This window comes from Liolophura sinensis, chromosome 6 (assembly GCF_032854445.1).
Source record: "Liolophura sinensis isolate JHLJ2023 chromosome 6, CUHK_Ljap_v2, whole genome shotgun sequence".
NCBI lineage: Eukaryota > Metazoa > Mollusca > Polyplacophora > Chitonida > Chitonidae > Liolophura > Liolophura sinensis.
Window position 1 is genome coordinate 32,118,172 of NC_088300.1, and position 22,079 is coordinate 32,140,250.

At 38.4% G+C, this 22,079-nt stretch overlaps 1 protein-coding gene across 1 annotated transcript in view; it reads right to left on the reverse strand.

Moving 5' to 3' along the window:
* Positions 1–20,910, reverse strand: part of LOC135468664 (mucin-2-like) — an 83,649-nt gene extending 62,739 nt beyond the window's left edge. Inside the window, exon 1 of the mRNA XM_064747038.1 lies at positions 19,748–20,910. The gene's annotated coding sequence lies outside the window, so the exon portion shown is untranslated. The remainder of the gene's footprint in view (positions 1–19,747) is intronic.
* Between the last annotated feature and the right edge of the window lie 1,169 nt (positions 20,911–22,079).

Below are 22,079 nucleotides of genomic sequence, written 5' to 3' on the forward strand. Positions count from 1 at the left end.
ATATTAAAATCCACAGACCTACAGCGATTGTCATAATCACACATTACTGATAATTGAGGCAGTCAGAGATCAAAGCCAAGCATCGCTGATTTTTTTTTTTTTTTATCTTCCCTTACAAGCAGATGTATCTGCGCTGAGAAAGGCCTGTCACAGTTTCTGTCAGCCTGTTGTAAAAGTATACACAGCGCATACACATCTTCATTGCTGAACCCGAAAATTCAACATCAAAATATCAAACAGCATATAAACTTAATATCTGACACCTACACATAAGTAGATGACTTCTTCATACTCATACCTGTGATTTATGTGTCTTACATGTATATCATGTAGATCACACCTTGAAAAACAGGTATTTAACTGTAGTCTTGTTCACCTTGACATTAAAGTAATCGTCATTAATCTTGCCCAGGTTTATACAGAAGGACATATACAATACAAAGGTGATTGTAATGAGTCTCTTTCCTAGCATTTTTTTCCCCAAATGATCACTGCTGACTGCTGCGGTACCTTATTTGGCTTAAAGCTATGACTTGATAGCTGTAGCCTACAAAAGCTTTACCTTTAAAAAAAACAGTAAAGGACAAATTTTGCCATTTTTTATTTTTTGAAAAAAATATATAATTTAAGTAATCCATTTGACTGATGCTTCATGCTGCGCTAAAATCTACACATTCTTTGACAATGAAAGACCAGGCATATTTATGGTGGTGGAGAAAGGAAAAAGGGCAGATCTCCAACTGGATAACCACGGGAAAAAATCACTAGGTACCTGACAAACCTCTATGATACTGACAAAATTACAAATCTGTCCCAGCAAGACCTGGATCTGAACTCATGTGACAAGGAACATGGTTTCTATAGAGGAAGCGTTTAGACCATACACACAGTTTGAAGTTGGAGAATTCATCTTTCAGAGATCCATATTAAATGTTGCACCAACTGAAACACTATCGATGCATGTTAAAAGCTAAAGACACAGGCTTCTCTTGCCTTGTGTACGGCATACTGTTGAAAAGTGAGGGACATGAATATAAAATGTTGTAAAGGATCTTCTTTTTTCAGCTGGACTTTTAGAGCATTGTATGGAGAGGCTTTCTTTACGGATCAGGTATTCCCCATCATCATAACTCCTGCATACCTTATTTACATCAAGGGGGTTCTGTGGCCACGGCGTTAGCGCCAGCGTGGTGCATTGACCCAGCAGCCTCTCACCAATGCGGTCACTGAGAGTTGAACTCCAGCTCATGCTGACTTCCTCTCCGGTCGTAAGTGAGAAGGTCTGCCAGCAACCTACAGATGATCGTGGCTTTCCCGCTGGCTCTGCCCGCTTTCCTTCCACCATAATGCTGGCCGCATCGTATAAGTGAAATATTCTTGAGTACAGCGTAAAACATTAATGAAATAAACAAATAAATAAATATACACTGTACATTAATATTGTGAGTCGAATATGCATATGTAATAAAGCTTGACTTTTTACATCACAAGCTTCTGTGTATTCTGATTGCAGCTTTCTTTAGGTTCATAAAGAACAAAAAATGGCTAAGCAAGTCACAAAGAAAATAAAACTGAATCCCTTCATGCAGTCACTGTGAACATCAGGCCTGCAGCCTTAATCATTAAAAGTGTGACAAAGAGGTAAGCGTAATAGAGCATGAATTAGCAGGTATCATCAGCAGTGTTAGCTTAATACATTGTTATTTGCATCCCTTTCATAAGCACAGTAACAGACAATGTCAATCTGCTTTGATATCTGCAGTGACCCTTACAAATTTTTTCAAAAAATGGCTTATAATTTGTGCTGAACCTGTAAGATGTCAGAGAAGACACCTACAAAGCTTCAATCCAGTGAGACAATCTATTTTGAGAAGTCCATAAACATAAAAGCAGCCAAACTCTGCTGAAAATGTGTGAAACCATGTGAAGCTCAAACTTTTCAACTCATTGATTATCATCAATGCCCTACAAATTCTGAGAGCGAAGGTATCTACAAATTCCCTGTCTATTGCTGGGCTTGAACCCACACCTCCTGTGTCCTAACAACTGATCAAAAGCACCAAAATAATGTGATCAGTTTGAGCCTGCACCTCATGTGTCCTAAAAATTGATCAAAAGCACCAAAATGATGGGATCACTGAATTTGAAACAAAAAAAAAAACAGTCTGGAAAACTGTTTCATGATAGACAGGTTATCAAGTGGTAAACCTATGGCCCACCTGGTACCGGTGACTAATGTAAGATTGCGTTAGGATATCAGGCTATGATACCTTGTGAGATCAGATAAATGCAAGTGCAGTAGTCCTTCCAGAAACTATCTGGTTTTCTCCATTATATGTGCCATTTCCTCCAATACCTGTCTGGTTTCCTCCGGTAACTGTCCATTTTAATCCAGTAACTGTCTTTTTTTTCTCCAATACCTGTCTGGTTTCCTCCAGTAACTGTCCATTTTTAATCCAGTAACTGTCCATTTAATCCAGTAACTGTCCATTTTTCTCCAATACCTATCTGTTTTCCTCCAGTAACTGTCCATTTTCCTCTAGTATATGTCCATTTCTCTCCAACAGCTATCTGGTTTCCTCCAGTAACTATATTGTTATATAACCATAAGCCATTTACTATACTGACATACCACAGTAATATCCTTGACTACAGTGTTATCCCTATCTAAAAAATAATGTTATCAGGTTTTATATTTTAAAAAAATAGTACCAATCTAGCTAATGTTGTTAGGTTCTTTATAACAAATTTGCTGACTGCAGCTGTTATGCAACTACATGAAGTGTCCAGCCACTACCTGACTGGCCCCTCCTCATCCTACATTCAATAGTAAATATAATATTACACTAATTCCTTAACTTTTCATGTATGAAAGAGTAACTTACAGAGCAATTTATACACAATTTTCATTGACTTTAAAAACCAAACTACATAAGTTGGATTGGCTAATTCCAGGGCTTCACAAAAAGAATAATTTTATCAGTCTAAACAGAATAATGCCCTCAGAATAAGCTTAAATAAACCCCTTGCAAACATGCACAAAGGTTGAAGAATTACAGTAAACCAAAGTTACTTTATACCACGTGAAGTTGATTGGTGTGAGAATGTGTTATACACAAAAATCAAGCATGACAACAATTAGCAAAATAAAAATTAAACTGGTTTCACTGAGTGTTAGAGTTTTTTGGGGAGTGCTGGTTGGAGGTTCATGATTGTTCCTAACAGCTGATTTACCAGTCACTGAATAACTGTGCTTAGTAAAAGTTGCAATTATATTTGAGACCAATACCAGTGTAAGTATCACTTTAGGATGCCACAATATTTAACGCGACAAAGCCGTTGTTGTGCGCCTTGTTATGTAAATGTTTGTGCAGCGTTTGCAAACATCATGACAGCTATGACATATCTCTATGTCTGCATCAGTGACACCGGTACGAATAAACCGGACATGCTGTAACTGGAACAACAATACTAAGTACCCATGCCCGTAGATGCACGTGTATGCCCCAGATTTGGGTTCTGTCACAGCGCTGATTGCATGTAGTCAGGTATAAATGGTACATGGTAACTCAAATCCAGCAGAGGTCCAAGTACATTTATGGGTGCATTTCTCAGTTATAAAGAAGAAGCTGCATGAGGTGTCCTTCTTTCTTTGATTAACACACTACTATGTTAAACAACTTTTACCAATTCAACCGAACTGGACAAAAAAAGAAAATAAATAAAAAACAGTACACTTATGTCTACAGTACAGGATCAGTACATGACTAGCCTTTTGTCAGTACACAAAATACTCTTAGGACTTATACCACCTAAAATAAAATAAACAACATATAAGGTGTCATTCATGAATATAATAGCTTATTTGACAAGCCTACATATCCCTAGTATGGTAGTACATACATTTCATGAAGTACCAGTTTGCTGTGTGTTCACATATACAAATGTGATATATATATATATATATATATATATATATATATATATATAGGTACACACAGTAGCAGGTATGTCCACATATTCCTTTAATTTATGCAAATGTTTTCGCATGTTTTTTTAGCCCCATTCATATCTCTTGTGTAAATAAATGAGAATATTCTATTTCCAGCACTGACCAGCAGTCCTGTCGGACAAAATGGTGATATATGTCATCACGTTTATAGCCAGAAGCGCCAACTGCAGAAATAGCCAGTTAATGGGGTCAGTGCTGTTCACTGGACTGTGCTGCTCGGTCTATACTAGGTCAGGTGAGACTGGCTCATTAAGACAGGCCGGTCAAATGGTTCGCATGTCAGCTTACCTATACACCTGACAACCGATGTCAAATTCCCAATTCAGCGTGAACAGGCTATCCTTTACAGCAAATACAGATATTTACATGTCTGTGTACACCATCTGATTGGTCTGTGTACACCATCTGATTGGTTTGTGTACACCATCTGATTGGTGTTTTGTGCCACATTTGTTAGATTGGTGGCTTGCTTGTGAATTTGCATTCCTTATAACAGCATTTACATGTAGGTCATACATGTATCACTACACTGTCAAGTTCAAAAACACCTGACTACATATTATATGACAATAGCCAGGGTTATATTTATTTATTTATTTCATGTCCGTTTTGTGCCATACTCAAGAATATTTCACTGATACATCGGTGGCCAGCATTATGGGGGGTGGAAACCGGAGAAACACACGCCCTTCCCACATACAGCCGGAGAGGAAACCAGTATGAGCTGGACTTGAACTCACAGCAACCGCATTGGTAAGAGGCTACTGTGTCATTGTGCTGCTCTGATATTAACCTCCTCGGTCATGGAAGCCTGCCAGGCTTATAATATTGAAGGAAATTAAATGTGTAGTGCTCAAAGGAAACCACTGCACCCACATCAAACTCACACCAAGACAAACATACCTTATCAATGTACCTTATTACCACATAACCTTAACTACCCATTACTTACTAAAAAGAGTTCTACTCAAACATTTCTATTGAGATTTTCTCCAGAAAATCATTTTATTTCTTCCAAAATCTCAACTTCATTCCCTTAATTTTTCATGCAAGTTATGGTTACATGAAACAAACATTTATTTAGGGGTCAAACTGAACTGAATTCTAACATGGAACATGAATGCTTCCTGATTTTATGGCCTGCATAAAAAGTTTGAAGACTGCTACCTATGATCCCTGAGCCTTTCATATTTCTCTTAAAGGTTCATTTATTTATATTACCTGTTTGACTGGTGTATTAACCTATACTCAAGAATATTTCACCTATATGACATTGACCAGTGTTATGACGGGAGGAAACCGAACAGAGCCTGGGGGAAACCCCTAACCATCTGCAGACTGCTAGCAGACCTTCGCATGTACAACTTAGGAGGATTCCAGCATACCCCTGGACTTGAGCTCACAGCATTCGCATTGGTGAGAGGTTCATGGGTTATTGTGCTGCGCTAGCCTGCTACTCTCTCAACCACACTGGCCCGGCTTGAAATCAAACCAGGAGTGCACTGTGGTGTTGGAAAGGTGAAAGTGTCAGCCTCGTAAGCCAGAGAGCCTGGTTCAATTCTTTGTACCTAACATGAAGCTCAGTATAAGATTCAATGGGTCAGGTACTGCTATTAATGTCAGTGCTCTGTGAATGAGCGAAGTGTCATATCTGGTGTCTTAGGCATGGTGAGGTAGCGCGGTAAATATGTCAAGACTGAGACCAGCTTACTGCAGTAAAAACATGATCACCATAATAATAAAAAGCCATGTCACACCTCCAAGCAATCAAAACATATGATCAATCAAAATAAATTCTGTTATCATGTTCTACCTCCATGATACATGTTCATACACTGCAATATATGACCGTAATGTAATGGTCTTCTTACAAACTTCTCCGAGGTCAATGTCATTGTAACACCTGTTCTGTGAAATCAGAGAGTAACTGGGCACAGTTTGTCCACACCACACGTATGTACCAACACTGATATCGATCGGCAAAGCTTGTATTACGTGCATTCCCGTTTTGACGCTCTATATCCAGGCTGTAAGGCAGTCTGACATAATCACACTCTCCATGTCATTCATGTTATATAATGAAGGGCACAGTGACCCTCAGCATGCACTTAGCTCACGGCAATGTCATAGTCAACAACCCCAGGTGTAAATCAATGATGTTACAACGCAAACTGTAAATTAGTGAAGCAGGAGATTCACAGGCTCTGGGTCGCGAGATACTAAAATGATGTTTATTACTAGGTGAGGAGATATGCAGAGGCAATGTCAGCTTGTTGTCACTCAGCTGTCATGTTAGTCACTAAGTAGTAAGATACAACAATTGTGTTAGTCAGTACTGGTATATGACAGTAGTGAGTTAAAGCAGCTATGATACAAGAGTCAGGAAGGTTACTTAGTGATAAGATATAGGAGTCCTTCCAGTTAGTCACTTAGTGGTGAGATACACAGTCAGGTGAGTAACTTAGTGGTAAGATATGCAGTCAGAGGAGTCACTTAATAGTGAGGCACGCAGTCAGAGGAGTAACTCAGTGGTGAGATATGCAGTCATTTGAGTAACTTAGTGGTGAGATATGCAGTCAGGTGAGTCACTTAGTGGTGAGATATGCAGTCAGAGGAGCCACTTAGTGGCGAGATATGCAGTCAGGTGAGTCACTTAATGGCGAGATATGCAGTCAGAGGAGCCACTTAGTGGCAAGATATGCAGTCATTTGAGTAACTTAGTGGTGAGATATGCAGTCAGGTGAGTCACTTAGTGGTGAGATTTGCAGTCAGAGGAGCCACTTAGTGGCGAGATATGCAGTCAGGTGAGTCACTTCATGCGAGATATGCAGTCAGAGGAGTCTCCTGATGAGGCACACCGTCAGAGGAGTCACTTAGTGGTGAGATACGCTGTCAGGTCAGTCACTTACTGAGATACAGCAGTTCTGTCTGCACTTTAAAGTGACATACAGCTTTCCTGTTAGTCAGAACAGTTTCTGTACCCACAAACCTGACAGCATATAAAGGAAGAGTTTTTGAGTACAGTTCTGTGAATGCCAATGGATATGGTAAACAGGTTTTGACGCAGCTAAAACAGTTTGTGTGGCAGCTAGAACAGCTTCAGGACCCACATCACTGTGACAATGAAGTTATATATGACTAAATTCAATGAAATCCCGTCTTGTGACAAGTGGTGTGATTTAATTAAAAGTGAAAGATTTAGTACTCCATTTAATTACCTCACGGTGCATGGCTTATTTCAGCTTGAAAAATAAAGATGCCAGCAAAACTCCAATGAGTAAGACAGTAGTGAAGCCATGACAGAATGTATAAGTCTGTCTGTTAATCACATGACTGGTAATGCGATACGAGTGAAAACCTGGCCATGTCTCGCCCAAATGCCACCCCAAGATGCAATCATTGACACATGCATTTGTTAACTAGGGTCAGTGGCTATGTTTGGTTCAACTCACTGAAGGCTGTCTTTTACGTCTCACAATCTTGTAATCACAGTGCCAGCTTATGTAACAAACCTATACCCTATCTGATTATAAAGATGTATGTAAATCCAATGTGAGGTCAAACAGTGAAGAAAATAAGTTAAACATTCCGTGCTACATATATGATAAAATTTATTCTTATGCAAACAATAATTTGTATAACTTGTTACTTGTCACAATTCACCATTTCAACACAAAGCAAAGTCCTAGATTCCAAAATGGACAATTTGAAAATCGCGGCCATTCTGCGTGATCAGATGTACAGCTAGAATCGGTGACGTCACTCAACTTCCGCTCCATCCTCAAAAATGTGCGCAAGTCCGTCTTTGGCTTTAACCCTTCTTTACATCTAACTGGCCTTAAAATGAAGACAGTAATTCATCAGTTTTATACACAAGTTAACCGTATATCGCCTGTCTCAAACCTGCTGCGCACACAAGAACAAGCTAACTGCACCTTCTCTATATGCGCCCTGCGCTGTTAAGTTCCTACTGCACATGCGAGATTTGGGGGGGGACTTCCAGTTACAGTCTAAGTCAAGATTATTGCAAACCCAGTGTCTGGCGGAAGCTAGACTTCCGTAGACATCAACTTTGAAAAACACAGTGCGCAAACAGCCAGGTTAGTTTATCCTGCCATTTGGGCAGCATAACCTCCGGAATTAAACCTCTAGTCACTGAAGGTAAGTAAGAAATTTCGTCTAGACAGCCAAACAGAGAGCTTTATGGCCCCCAGTGCAACAGAAGCTTCGACCCTATGGTGTTGTTGTTGTCTGTCTGGTTTTTGCGCTTGCTTGTCGCTTTGACACAGTCGTTCGGCATTTCATGATAACTCTGTCCTTGCTGCACCAACTTTTTGCACTTTACAACATAAAGGCCTCACAAAATGCAGGCCCTGGGTCAGGGTGATCTAATATGTACGTGTTAGTCTATAAATGCCTCTGTCTCGCAAGAGAGATTACTCAAAATTACGAAGTTGCACTGTAAGTCTTGCGCATGTATGCACCATCTCAGAGATATATATGCACAGGTTAGCTCTGTCATTTATTCCATCTTCCTCAATTTAGCATGATAAAACTGATAAGTGTTACATATATACGTATGTAAAAGGTGTGTGGATTCAGTGTGGCAGTAGTGGTTGCAGTTGTTATATAAGGCCCGGTGTATATGGCTCGCTGCTTTATGTAAGGTGAGCATCGGGCGTATAGACTTGACGTGATATGTACACATACTGCACAGCTGGCACTCTGCCAGGGTCACCCTAACATATCCCACTGCCCTCCAGGCTGCCTTCATTCCTTCTTCAATACCTACAATATACAGCCAGAACCACCCCCCCTCCCCCATTTCCCCCATAACCACCCTACTGCTATAGAGCCTGCTAATGACTGCATGTAACCAGCTTAAGCAGGTTACGATGACATCACATTCAACCATGTCAAAACATGATCTAGAAATTAAGGTAGGTTATGTACCTTCCCCTGTCTAATCTTAGATGAACTCTTGACTCATATTTAATTAAGTACACATCACATAGCCGTCATTAATTTTACTGATATTTTGAACCTTCGCAAAGAAGACACAGCTTGGCTGCTTAAAGCATCTAAGCTAACATCAACCTAATATCCACAACCCAAACAACTATACACCATATGCCATACCGTTCACTTAATCTGAACACATAAAAAAGATAAGTCTGCATGCAATCTAAAATTACTTTCAAATGTAGCATTTTCTTACTTCTTATTCTTCTTCTTATTATTATTATTATTATTACAATTCATGTATGTACATGTTTATGGTGTAGAAGCCTGTGTTTTAACAAATGTTTAATTTTCTTGCCATTTCAGACACCAGCCGAACTAGGCCAACTAGGAAAAATGTTTACGCGAGGACCGATCGCTCTGCATTAATTATTAAAATTACCCAGAATGCTCTGGTCAGAGTGACATTGAGTGTGAGGATAGTGTTTGACGGCAGCGACAACGGCGTATTTAGAGAGGCTGAACTGACTGCAAAACATCAATATCTTCCTGGTTTGTCCTGGGATAGATCAACAGCCTGAGCACAGCCATGCAGGTCTATAGCCTGGTCTCCTGAATGCCGTGACTCCTGCAGACATGAGGTTGCTCCTGTATCTCCCTGCTTACACGGCCAGGTACATCTCACCGTATATACACCTGGTCTGGCTCTGGTCACCTCGTTACTGGCTGATCTGAGAGACAGGTGTGCCTAACACCATACCTGTATGTACAGCCCACTACAGGGACACACTGCCCGCATTATTAAAACTGTGTCGGCTTAATCTGTTATGACATTCTAGTGATGCATGCATGCATGGGTTTGTGTGTGACAAATAGCACAGCCAACTGACAGAAGCTTATGAGTGCATATATATACAATCTTACCACCCTTCTCATCATACAGTGCACAATTACAGGCTGCAATTAAAAGGCTCCCCTTATAGGTCTTTATCTAATTTACTGACATTCACACCTTACTAACATTTGTTGACGCACACAACTTACGGAGTACTTTTGTCAAAATGAAATTTAATATATATTATATATATATTGCCGTTTCTAAAACCTGTATATACATGTACAAGTATCAGTAACGTAAATGCAATGGAAACACCACACAGATGATGACATGTTCATCATTTACACTATGATTAGTAGCTCATATATAATTACACGTGTTTAATATGTACTGAATGAATACTTCATTAAAATACCAAATGTCTTTGCCATCTAACAATTACATAAACGCACTTCATCAGCTCTGTACATTGACATTCCTTTACACATGCAAATTGACAAAGAGTTCAGCTGGGGATTCAGTAGCACTGAAGTCTATGCTCTACATACTTGCACGTTTGTAACACCATAATCTCCCATTCTTTCTTTTTTTTTATATATTTTCTGGACTCAGTGCAGCCTCAATTATTCCAAGTACATTAGCATAAATACTCATATGCAAGAATACAGAAATGCATGGGCCGGCTAGCGCTCTCTCTAAAGACATCTCTGAAAAGCTCTATAAAGCTGGCTTTAACTGGATCCATTAACCTCCATAAAGACTGTCCCCTGGGTTACAAGACGGGTTGGGGTGAGATTTTTTTTCACCAACCCGGCAGCCAATCTTACATGTATATATATATATAGTTAGATATCGAGCTGACATCCATGTTAGACTATGTGATTCATCTATGTAGTAAACATGCGAGAGTTCAGCGGCAGTTCATGTAGGTCAGTATGACCCAGCGGCCTTCAAACCACCTATAAACAAGCCAGTCGTCAGCATGTAACATGACATAAGCAGCCTAGTGCGGAGGTAGGGCAGATCCTCAGGTCAGCTTGTCACAGTTAGTGCGCTAGATTCTAGCCGAGAGAAAAGAGGGGGAAGAGAGCAACCTGTAGACAGGGCAGTCTTATATAGTACAGGGTTGTATGCCTTGGGGCACTGTCATATAACACATATACGTCAGTCTCATACATACATACCACACCCAGTACTAACAGCACCAATCCACTAACCCACCCCACTGTGGGTCAACCATATACAAATATGCCGCATATGACACCTGTAATCATATCAACCTGTTAAATCGTTCACGCAGTTTATCTAAAGGTACACAGAGCACTTTACAATGGGGGGTCAGGTGGAATGGAGACACAGAAAATACTACAACTTTCCTAATAACAAACGCATTTCATATAGACCACAACAATTGCCACTAATTACACCTGCAACTAACTCTATGCACCAAATGTATTACTGCGTTTTAAGGGAAAATTTGATGTAGTAATCTTTCCATATATTTTGGATATTAAGTTTAGTACATGTTCAATTAAATCATAAAACAGGCTAGTCATGGCACAATTCATTAGCCGCTGATTTCTTGTAAATTAATATCATACATATGTAATTGACGCTATACGCCTTGAAACGCAAAACCTTGAAAATTAAAACTGGTAAGACTTCTTAATGTTGTTTTTAATGCAGGTGTGCATTTACGTGTAGTAACAACCTAATACCTCATGACGTCAGCTACCACCTCTAGTCAGCCAGATACAATGTAGGTTATACCATTTGCACTGACATGCCTAAGATAACCGAGTTAGAAGTCAGACGTGTAACTAGCTCAATGCAGTGTCTGACACCACACAAAGTGCAAGTGTTGGCGCTCAGAGATTTGTACCATACCTGTCAGTGTTTTCTAACTTCCCTCCTGTGTGTCTTTACTGAAAAGTAATATGGCAGCCAGTAACTCAACAGCTAAAGTACATACAGCTAAAACATATATTACGAAAAAGAGTTATCTGTGTTTGTTTGTTTTTTTTTGTTTTTTTTTTTTTTTTAATTTCACCTTCACAAGTCTCCGTATTTTGGATTAACAAGTACTGGTAAAGGAACACTGCATGTACCAGCATGGCCAACAAAAGGAGCTCAAGTAATATTAACCCTCAGACTCTATACATTGTTGGAGAAAATAACTACATCTAGTTTAGTTACTTCACACTACTACCCAAATTCAAAGTTTCTGAAACTCCAAATGATGAAGAACGCCACACCGCCCTCCACCTTCCCCACCCCCACCCGCCTCGTCCCCTTGAGCGACATTGCAGCCTCATGTATCACTTGATGCTGATGTAAAGCTAATTGTCTATTATTATATATTTCATACCATTATCACTTCTCTGTCTTGCAAGATCTTGCAATGTTTAACGAACAGACGTGTGGCGGAACAGAAAAAAAGTTCCAACATACACAAGACATCACTGAATTCTGATTGGCTGCTTTCCTGCCGTCTATAGCATAAACAAGCTCATGTTCGGAAGCCAATACACCAGTCAGAATTCCCGTGTGGCACTATTTTTTTTAATGTATTTGAAACTTTTTAACCCTTCACAACAAGCCTCTCCACTGGATGACAGGTAACACCAGAAAAATGAATCAGACGTGATACGAGATTTATTACTTCCCGGTTAAGGCGACATCAAATTTACAGATGTCCCAAGACTAAAAAATTCAAAAATTCCCTGGACAGTTCACATGTCCTACAAAATAGATGATTTTTCACTTCTGTTTTTATTTTCATACCCTCCTCCGACACTGAAGAAAAGATTCATTCTAACCGTAAAACAAACATTTAAATTAGAATGGCTTTATAACTTTTTGTGACTAGAATTTTAAATACAAGTGCCATCCCACTGGCTGAAGAAGGGCTTATAATACAGGTTTGTACATAAAGAAATAGCTGGTTACCAGATGAACAACATCACCAAGTCTGATACTGAAATTGATATTTTCCAGATTATAATGTTTTATAAACTGTGCTGAACAGAAGTCTGTTTCTCTCCTGACTATAAAAATGTTATCATGTTAAATATGAATAGTACCTGTATATATACTTCAATGCTATATGTCTCCCTAGACATATAGGCTATGATATTTACTAAACTACCGTAACTCTTCAACCTTTTCGCATGTTTGCAAGATGTTTATTCAAGCATATTCTGAGAACATTGTTCAGTACAGACTCTTAACAGTATAACTTTTGTAAAGTCCTGAAACTGGTCAGTCCATCCGATGGAGTTTTGTCTCTTAAAAAGGTGTGAAAGTTCCTCTTTCATATTCGAAAAGGTTGAAGAATTAGGTTAAGTAATCACAATAATAAATTTTTCTTTTCATAATTTAAACTTGTTTGTTTTTTAATTTACAGCACCAAATACTACTTCATACATGCAATAAATCTAATATGCAAATAAGTGCATATAACAATGTTATCACCACACATGTCATACAGCTGTGTATTTTCATAAAACAAATGTTATGGCAGGTATTGTTTCATGATCAACACATCTATTAACAATAATATTTATTTTCTGTACAGGTATCAAGTTTCATAGCCTTATACATGTGCAATTGTAATGGCATAACAATTATATACATGTACCATACTGTATCAGGCTGGCAACCATTTGTTTCATAGCCACAAATTTGTCTTCAATCACCTGGACCATATACAGCTGAAAACCATACCATTATAATATGTACTGGCAATGAAAGGTCACCTTGCCAAATATGCTAACTGGAAGAGTGTAGGATTCTAGCCTTAAACACAGTACAACCAATTTTATGCTCTACCAACCATTTCTGTATAGTCAGAAACAAAACAGAGCATAATTTAGTCAAGATTTCAAAAGAGGTCATGACTGCTAGGTAACTTTATACTTATCTAACTATCTACCCTAATTTATTTACGCTCATTTTAATTTGATTTTGGAGACAAAATTGCATTGGTTGGATTTGCTGGTTTCAGGGCTTCCACAAAAAGTATTATTTTCTGTCAACACAGAATATTGTCTGCAGAATATGCCTGAATAGTCACCTTGCAAATATGTGAAGAATTTCAGTAACTATAAAGAAGGAAATCACTGCATGTACATGTTTGTATGCCTGGATGTATATCTGCCCTTTGATTTCCTCCATTCACAGGACCTTAACGGAAGTGCAGTGTCAAGTATTCCAAAAATTACACATTAAATATGCAAATTAGGCTAAAATATCACACAAAGAAGATTTTGAGGCATGCAATTTACCCTAAATCTTCAACTTTTTCAAGTGCCTCTGCAAACCAATAGTTTGACACATTCTGAAGAATTATGGGATGGAGAGAGAAATAATTTGTATACTTTAATGAAACTTGCACTGATATTTCATGACTGACACAAAGAAATCATTTCCAGAATCATAATAAGTGTATTCATAACTTCATGATTTCCACTGACAAAAGTGCTTTACTGGTACAAACGACTGAATATTTACACTACAATGAATAGAAGATATTACATTATTTTCAACACGCATTGCACTTATCAATAATGTAAATAACATGAAAAGAGCTTTAATTCCTAAAAATGTATAGCATATGTGAATTAGTTCTTTGGCAATGCACACCTTACACCAGTGAAGCCAAAGGTATGTGTGCAAGCAAATATCTGCATCTGTAAAAACAGCAGATCTGCATGCGCACGTACGTAGGCAGGTATTAGCAGTTGCAGCAGGGGATAACCATACAGGGCAGCATCTCATCTATATAGCACCCACTGCAAACACAGATAATACAGCTGCTAAAAATACAAGCCCAAAGTGCATACTAGAAGACTGTAGCAACTAAAACCGTGACGCCCAGCTTAGCTAGCTTACATCACGTCTGACTAGGACCTAACCTCGAGTCAACCGGTGCATGGGTAAATGTGCAAACCGAAAAGAACTTTGGCATGCCTCAACAAGTCCATGAGGCCACTCTTAACTGTCAGGAAACATGAAACAATCTTTTATTAACAGCCATTCCAGCGTGGTTCCAGCACGCACATACATTAGGACAAAACCAATGCAAAATGAATGATTAAACCACAGATATCTTGCTGAATTAGATTTTCACATGAATGATTTTCTATGCAACACATGTCTGAAACTTCAGGCCTTACAACGTACAAAAATCTTGGAAGAAATTCTGGGGCATTTCCGGAGATAATGTATGACACATACGGTTTTTTAAGCATCTATTTTACAAAAACAGCTAAAAGATTCCATAATGATGATTACTGGAGAGACCAGAAAAGCTGGGTTTTAATCAAAGATTTACAGACACAAAATATTTTAACTCAAATTTAAATCCAACTATATTTGGTTATTCAGTTTTGTATATCTCACTTGACCATTTTTTTTAATAAAATAAGTACATTCCATGACGATTGTGAGACACAATGTCCTATGTTCCAGCATCTTCATACTTGATTTTCACAACTCTGTGACACAAACATGTTTCCTATTTTGACATTTAATCCTTTGTATTTTTTCTGTACTGTCCTTGACAAAATTGAGATATGGAGACATACTGTAGTTTTAACTTCATTCTGATTTGTATGCGTATCATTTTACAAAAGGTTGTCTTTGATATTCTGCTATAATTCCTTAATCTCATGTGTGATGCAGTTAGTGTTAATTGTGCCTAGACATTTCATGCCAGAGGTCAAGAGTTCAACTTGACATGAATCAATTTTTCTGTCCATAAATGGAAAAGGTCATTTGGTGCTCTTATCAGTAGCGTATATAGGTTCTTCTATTCAATTAAATCTTAGCAGCTGCATCTGCGTTGAATGATAAATCATATTTCTGCTAACAGTGACCTTGGAAACACCAATAAAAGTTGCAACAACGAAAAACAAATATATGCTTCGAGAAATATGAAGAGAAAAGAAGAAAAACAACTCTTGCTTGAATTTGCACATTTGCACTTATTAGACAAAAACCAATTTACATGAAGAACAATCATTTATATAAGAAATAAATACAACTGACATGTGGTGTATAACAGATTGCATTAAAGGTCTTAGCATTCACCCCTGAGGGATTAACACAGCTTAGCGTGTTACATTTTGACTGGGTGAACACTTAATTACTTATTATCACCCGCAGCCCTATTGTGTACAAACGGCACTAACCTCAGTGAACCCGAGGTGAAAACGCGCACGATATTACCTGTGCGCTAGCCACATAATGCAGTAAACAAATTAAATGTAAAAATCAGCATATTGGGTCATAAGTTAACCTTCTGTGACACAGGTCAGTGGAGTGCGAAATATTCGCATCATAATAGAGCTGATCCAATCCACTGTAACAAGTCATATGTGGTCTTGTTATTGTAGGAGTTAGAACCACTGTTTTCTGTCAGCTTATACAAAATTCCCTCCTCACAGCACAAAATAGCCATTAATCACTGTCACAAAGTGAAAAGATGTTTTCACTCCAAATTGATCGCCTCTTGGGCAACTATTGGAGAAGTTACAGTCACAGGTTAGTTGATGTGTGCTACTATTACAGAAGGTCCCAGCATAACCAAAACTGACGGAACTACTTTAACCTAGTTCCAGTCTTTGTCGCAGCCCTCTCTGACTTATAGAAGCCTCGGCCTAATGCGTCTGATGCCCACGTTACCTCTCGGACACACTTTCACTTAAGGGAGACATTGCAAACAGTAAAAAGCAGGCGGACGAAGAAAAAAAGCAATCATAAATAAGAAAAGCATTCAAACTCTGAATCCACATAGTATTGTTGTTATTTTTTTTTTTTTTTTTTTTTCCTTTTTTTTATAATCTTAAAACAGCGATATATGGCATGTTATTATTGATAAACAAATCTGTTGCACTTTGCGCTGATGGAATAGTACTACAACAACAAAGAAGTGTAACAGTTGGCATAACTCTGAGATGGGGGAGGGGAGGGAGTCCATTGAGGGTGGTCTAATCTTTTCATTATAATTTATGAGGTTACCAACTGATTTCATTGGCTGGGCGTAACAGTCTCACCAGCACACACGCATATTATATTAGTCCCAGGTTCTGTCATAAAGTCTGCATATGTAACACGTGGGAACAAAAATCTTCCTGGTTTATCATCTTCCAAAAAAAAAATATGTATACAGACTAACCTTCTTTTAGTCCACAGCTCTCTAAATAGCTGTGTCATGCTTAACTCATTATTCCCTATTTACCCGATCCGTGTACAAGCTATTCAGTCAGCCAAACTAGGAGGCGTGTAATATTGGGCATACGTAAAGTTTACCTGAAAACCTGTTAATGCCACAGGGGCATCTGGTAACATTGTGAATCCCGCACAAGAGAAAACAATTAGAGACCCCTACAGCAAGTAAAGACTGATGGTCCTTTATTGTCAATGTGAAACTTAGCGATCATTAAGAGACAATAAAAGGGAGGGGCTGAAATTCTTTTGAATCTTGTCTTGGTGAATATGTTCACAGAACTTTATCAAACCTCCTATTTCTAAGAAAAGACAAAATCTGTTTTTAACCTAATTCTTAGTAAAGGAAGGCCAGTTTCCTGGAGTATTTCAAATGTCCATAATAGTTACAATGAAACTTCATACATTTAGTGTTTCCTTACACAAAGTAACTTATACAGGCTCCTTCAATGATATTTGATTGGTTTTTGTTTCCTTATTACAACAGAAAATAGGTCAATCACGAATAACAGATATAAAGTTTTTACACTGCAAATAAAGGCGAATAACCTTCCATTAGGAAGTCTAGGCCAGAGATCACATCTAATCTTACCTATTTCATTAACAATCCTAGTATGGCTGTGTTTGTTAGACAGATGCTATTTTCATGCAGGTACCTGGCATACATTTACATTAGTTTGAGACAGCTCAGGCATTAGGTTTGGCAAAATTTTGTTCAGCCAAGGGTGGTCTCAAACTATTGTTGGAACGCTGTCCATTTAAAAACTTGACACACCTGCCGTAGCAGTTTGTCACAGTGTTTGCAACAAAAATTACCGGTTTAATATGGCTTAACTTAATTGTACTGATTTATTGCAAGCACAGCGTCTATAAGCTATTTTAAAGTCTCCAAACCAGCCACAACGCTCAAAGCCACCCACTTTAGTGCCAGCTTCGACATTCCATATTCGACAAAGGTAGATAACTCACATCACGCTTTCTATTGGAGCTTGCTCTGACATTTGTTTGGGGGCCATCTTTGGATGAACAAAATTTTGCTACACTAATGTCAGAGCAATCTCAGACTACAATAATGCATGAACCACAATGGTATAGATCTAAAGCTACCTTACAATATTATTTACATATGTCATCTTATGTTGACTATTATTAAGGGTCACTAGTACTGTAAAACATGTAGACCTATGTATACACTGACAAAGTACAGTAATACATAAATTTTTATGTGCTGAATTGCTTGCAGTCATGTACATTATTGACCATAAATGTATTATCTAAAAACATACTTTTTGTGCCTGTAACCAATAAAAGTGTTATCCAGTATCAGAATGCCACAAAACTCATACCGCAGAACATTAATACTTACATGCTTAATTTTCATACTATATATATATATATATATTTTTTTTTTTGTGTGTGTTACTTGCACACCCTATGTAGTTTATGCGTCTATATATAACACCATGACTTAGCTACTGTGCCTTGTACCTTAAGAATTACACAGACCATAAATTAACGTATCATTCAACTTATTATCACACCACAACCCAAAACAGGTTTAATTATTTTCGTTCTGAATTATATCCATCAGACCATGTCTGTATTTACTTTTCTCTGTGTATTATACAAATTTTCTAAACCTAAATGAAGTCTTTCTGTCAGTGTAGACCTATGTTACGTCATTTAACAAAGGATTCACTTTCACTATCATAGTGTACTGAAAATACTGTATTAGAAAGGGAAGTAACTCTTTAAAGTCGTACTACTCAAGAATATGACGTGCACTTGGATACGAGACGCTGACAATCGCTCACCCGTCAATTTTAACACACTGTTTACTTACGAAATAGAAAATATTTTCTCTGCATCATCTACGGTTTTATTTTATTTGACATATACTCTTGACGTTTCATGTTATTCAGCATGGTTGTAATTCTGTTGCAATTTGTGGTAAAGTTCCAAATGTTCAGATAAAAAGTTAATAAAATTAATATTTGCGCCTGTTAAAATTTATGGAACATATAGATGACAACTTTCTCTTACAATTCATAATGTCGAGCATTTCACCTGAAACTTGTGCAGCTTTTTAAGTTTATTTTCTCTTCACAAAAAAAACGCCAGATTTTTACTGCTAAAAATGATATTAAAAGAGGACTTTTAACCACTGTGTTAAAATCAGAATAATTCATTGGACACACTTATGGTTTCCTTTTTGGTTTATACAATAGTACCAAAATGAAGCAAATACTTTCTTTAGGCAAATGTTTCATGATTAATCAAAAGATGTTGATAATGTTGTTATGAAACATTTTGCTAAGTATAATTGTATTGCTGCCAAATCTTACTACAGGCTGTTCATACAAAAACAGTATAGATGAGGCATACAATAAGTGAATACAATTTACTCAATACAAATTTACTAATTGTTGCCATAAAAAATATAACAAAAAGTAACAAAAAGTGCTAAATGTGTCAAGCAGGTTCTCCCTTAGACTAGATTATAAAAAAAAAATACTAAACCCAGGAATATAAGCAAAATAGAACATCTTCATTGGCAGTGCTTTACAATAAGATCGGCTGTGGTGATAAGATAATTATCTTTCTTCCTCATTTGAGAATTTCTAATGTATTTATCCTTTAACACACCTTCAAGGCTGCTAAAAAGAAAACGATATGGAATAAAAACACAAAACGTCATGACTTACCTTTTTATCTTTCTCTGTCTTTGTTTCTAGGATAAAGGGAATCCCATAGAGAAATACACCTGCGTATATACGCCTATGCGTGTCAGCAGTGATACTTCACCTTGTTATAAGTAAATCCACAGCAGTAAAATTATCACACTTCATAATCCGTCAGGTTCGCCCTGTCAAGTTCCAGTGTGAGATCCGTTTCTTCTTTTATCTTTAGTACAGGTTCCTCGGTAGAAAAAAAAATTAACTGCACTGCATTTAAAAAGGGATCACATGCTTTTATAACTTCTCCGCCCGTTGCGGTGGCCTTCAAGCTTCAGGGCTGCATTGGCCGGCGAAGCGCACGGCGCTATTACATATAGAGTGTGTGAAGCTTTTGTCATAGAAAGTAGCCCAATGCAGCGGTTCCACATCGAACTTGACGAACTATACCCGTATATACAACTAGCACGTATACACAGTTTTAATATTGCAACCCACTGCTCTGTTTTAATGATACATTTGACGCCTGAAAAGCCTGGAAGTTGGCGTGTGAGGTCGTGGGTTTGAGGCCACTGCCCGTGACCTGAAACGACCTAGTTCAGCGGCCGGCGTCCGGCCAGTCAGTTAACCGCTGGTCAGCTCTAGCTCTCATATAGGTCCGCGCTATGGTGTAGTCACACCGTACTGGGGCGCAGAGAGTAAACGTGGAGTAGTAACGATGATGACCAACAGTAGCCCACAAGATCACAACCAATGCATGAAACTATGTCAAAGAGTTCACGGCAGCACATTAAAACATAGTCCTAATTTGACAGCCCACGAAATACGGAGAGTCCAGTTGCTGTCCCGGCTTTCCATTGTCAAAACTCCGCAGTAAAACTGATTACTGGTAAAATTCTCAACGCATTAGAATCTGTCAGAATTCCTCGTCATACCCTTATCTCGGTGGCATAAAGCGTATACACACACACATATAGTCTGGGAAGAGGCGAGAGAGCGCTGGCTATAGCCGGGTCACAACGATTTGGTCACAGTGACACATATAGTTGAACATCATAGAATTTACTCCGGGCCGTAGCGGGAAGCTTGAATATCCTTCTGACAGCAGTCCTCTACATCCACAGAGAAATTCCACAGCCAAAAGCCAGCTTCTTCTTGGAGTTTCCAGCACGGAGGGCGCACTTTTTGAGAGATACTTGTCGATGGTGGCATACAGTGGGTCAAGCTAGCGGAGGGTATTGTCAAATCATCTTTGGGAAATATTTTCTGTTGTACCACGTGTTCACGAAGACATATACAAGCGGAGTGATATCCGGGTCAGCAGCTGATCAAAATATTACTCAAGGTTGCGTGTACTAGGGGTATTTCAGGGTAGAGGGGTGAATCAGCGGTCAACCTAAACGACAGCTTTTTCATACATTCTTTTGACTTCAATACTTTGAGACACACACAATTACGCTACTATGTAAATTTCGCCCATTAGCACTGTTTAGCAGTAGCACAGTAGGCACCTCATTTAGGGATTATTTTCAGTCGCGCTGAGGCCGATGGTAGTGCTAAAAGCGCTGACCGGGAGAGGTAAGATGATTGGTCTATTTATGGAGTCTGTATTATTTAGGACACGGAGAAAAAGTTCTCGCCAGACTGTGGGTAATCTAAGGTCACAGAGCGAGCAAATGGACAAGGGAAACTGCTGAAATTTGCCTCCGTTTTGTCAATTGCAGGGCGTCTAGTATGAGACAGGCTGGTCTAGGAAGGAAAATAGTTGATTGGTGATATACGTGCACAGTGTCGTAAAAAATACAAAAAAAGAGAAAATGGGGAGGAAGCTAGGCCTATGAATATACCGTGTGAACTTGATGGGGGAGGAAAACGAAACATTGCACAATAAACAAAACAGGGATAATTTTCTGGCCGCGTTCAAGACTGCTGCGTAGGCTATGTTATGACTCTGCTGAGGCGTGCTCTATTCTATATATATATATATATATATATATATATATATATATATATATATATATACAGACTCCTCAGAGTGGTAATGTTTTGGTGAGTTGTTTTCCTGTCATAGTTCACAGGCCTTCTATATGTTTATATATTTCGTCATCCACGGATCAGAAGATGGAATAACCCAGGCAGTGGTTGAGACAGAAGGCGCCTTTGTAGAAGTGATCTCACGGCGGTAGGCCTACATCCGTTGCTTCTCCGAAGAACGGACAGAATGTCAATATAGTAAGGAAAGAAATCTCTCTGTGGCTGTCAAATAAGTATTAAATTGATAAAATCAATGTCTGTAAAAAAAGACAATGTCAATAAAATATGCTTTCTTGAAACAGGTTGTTCTCTGGTTTGGTTTTGTTTC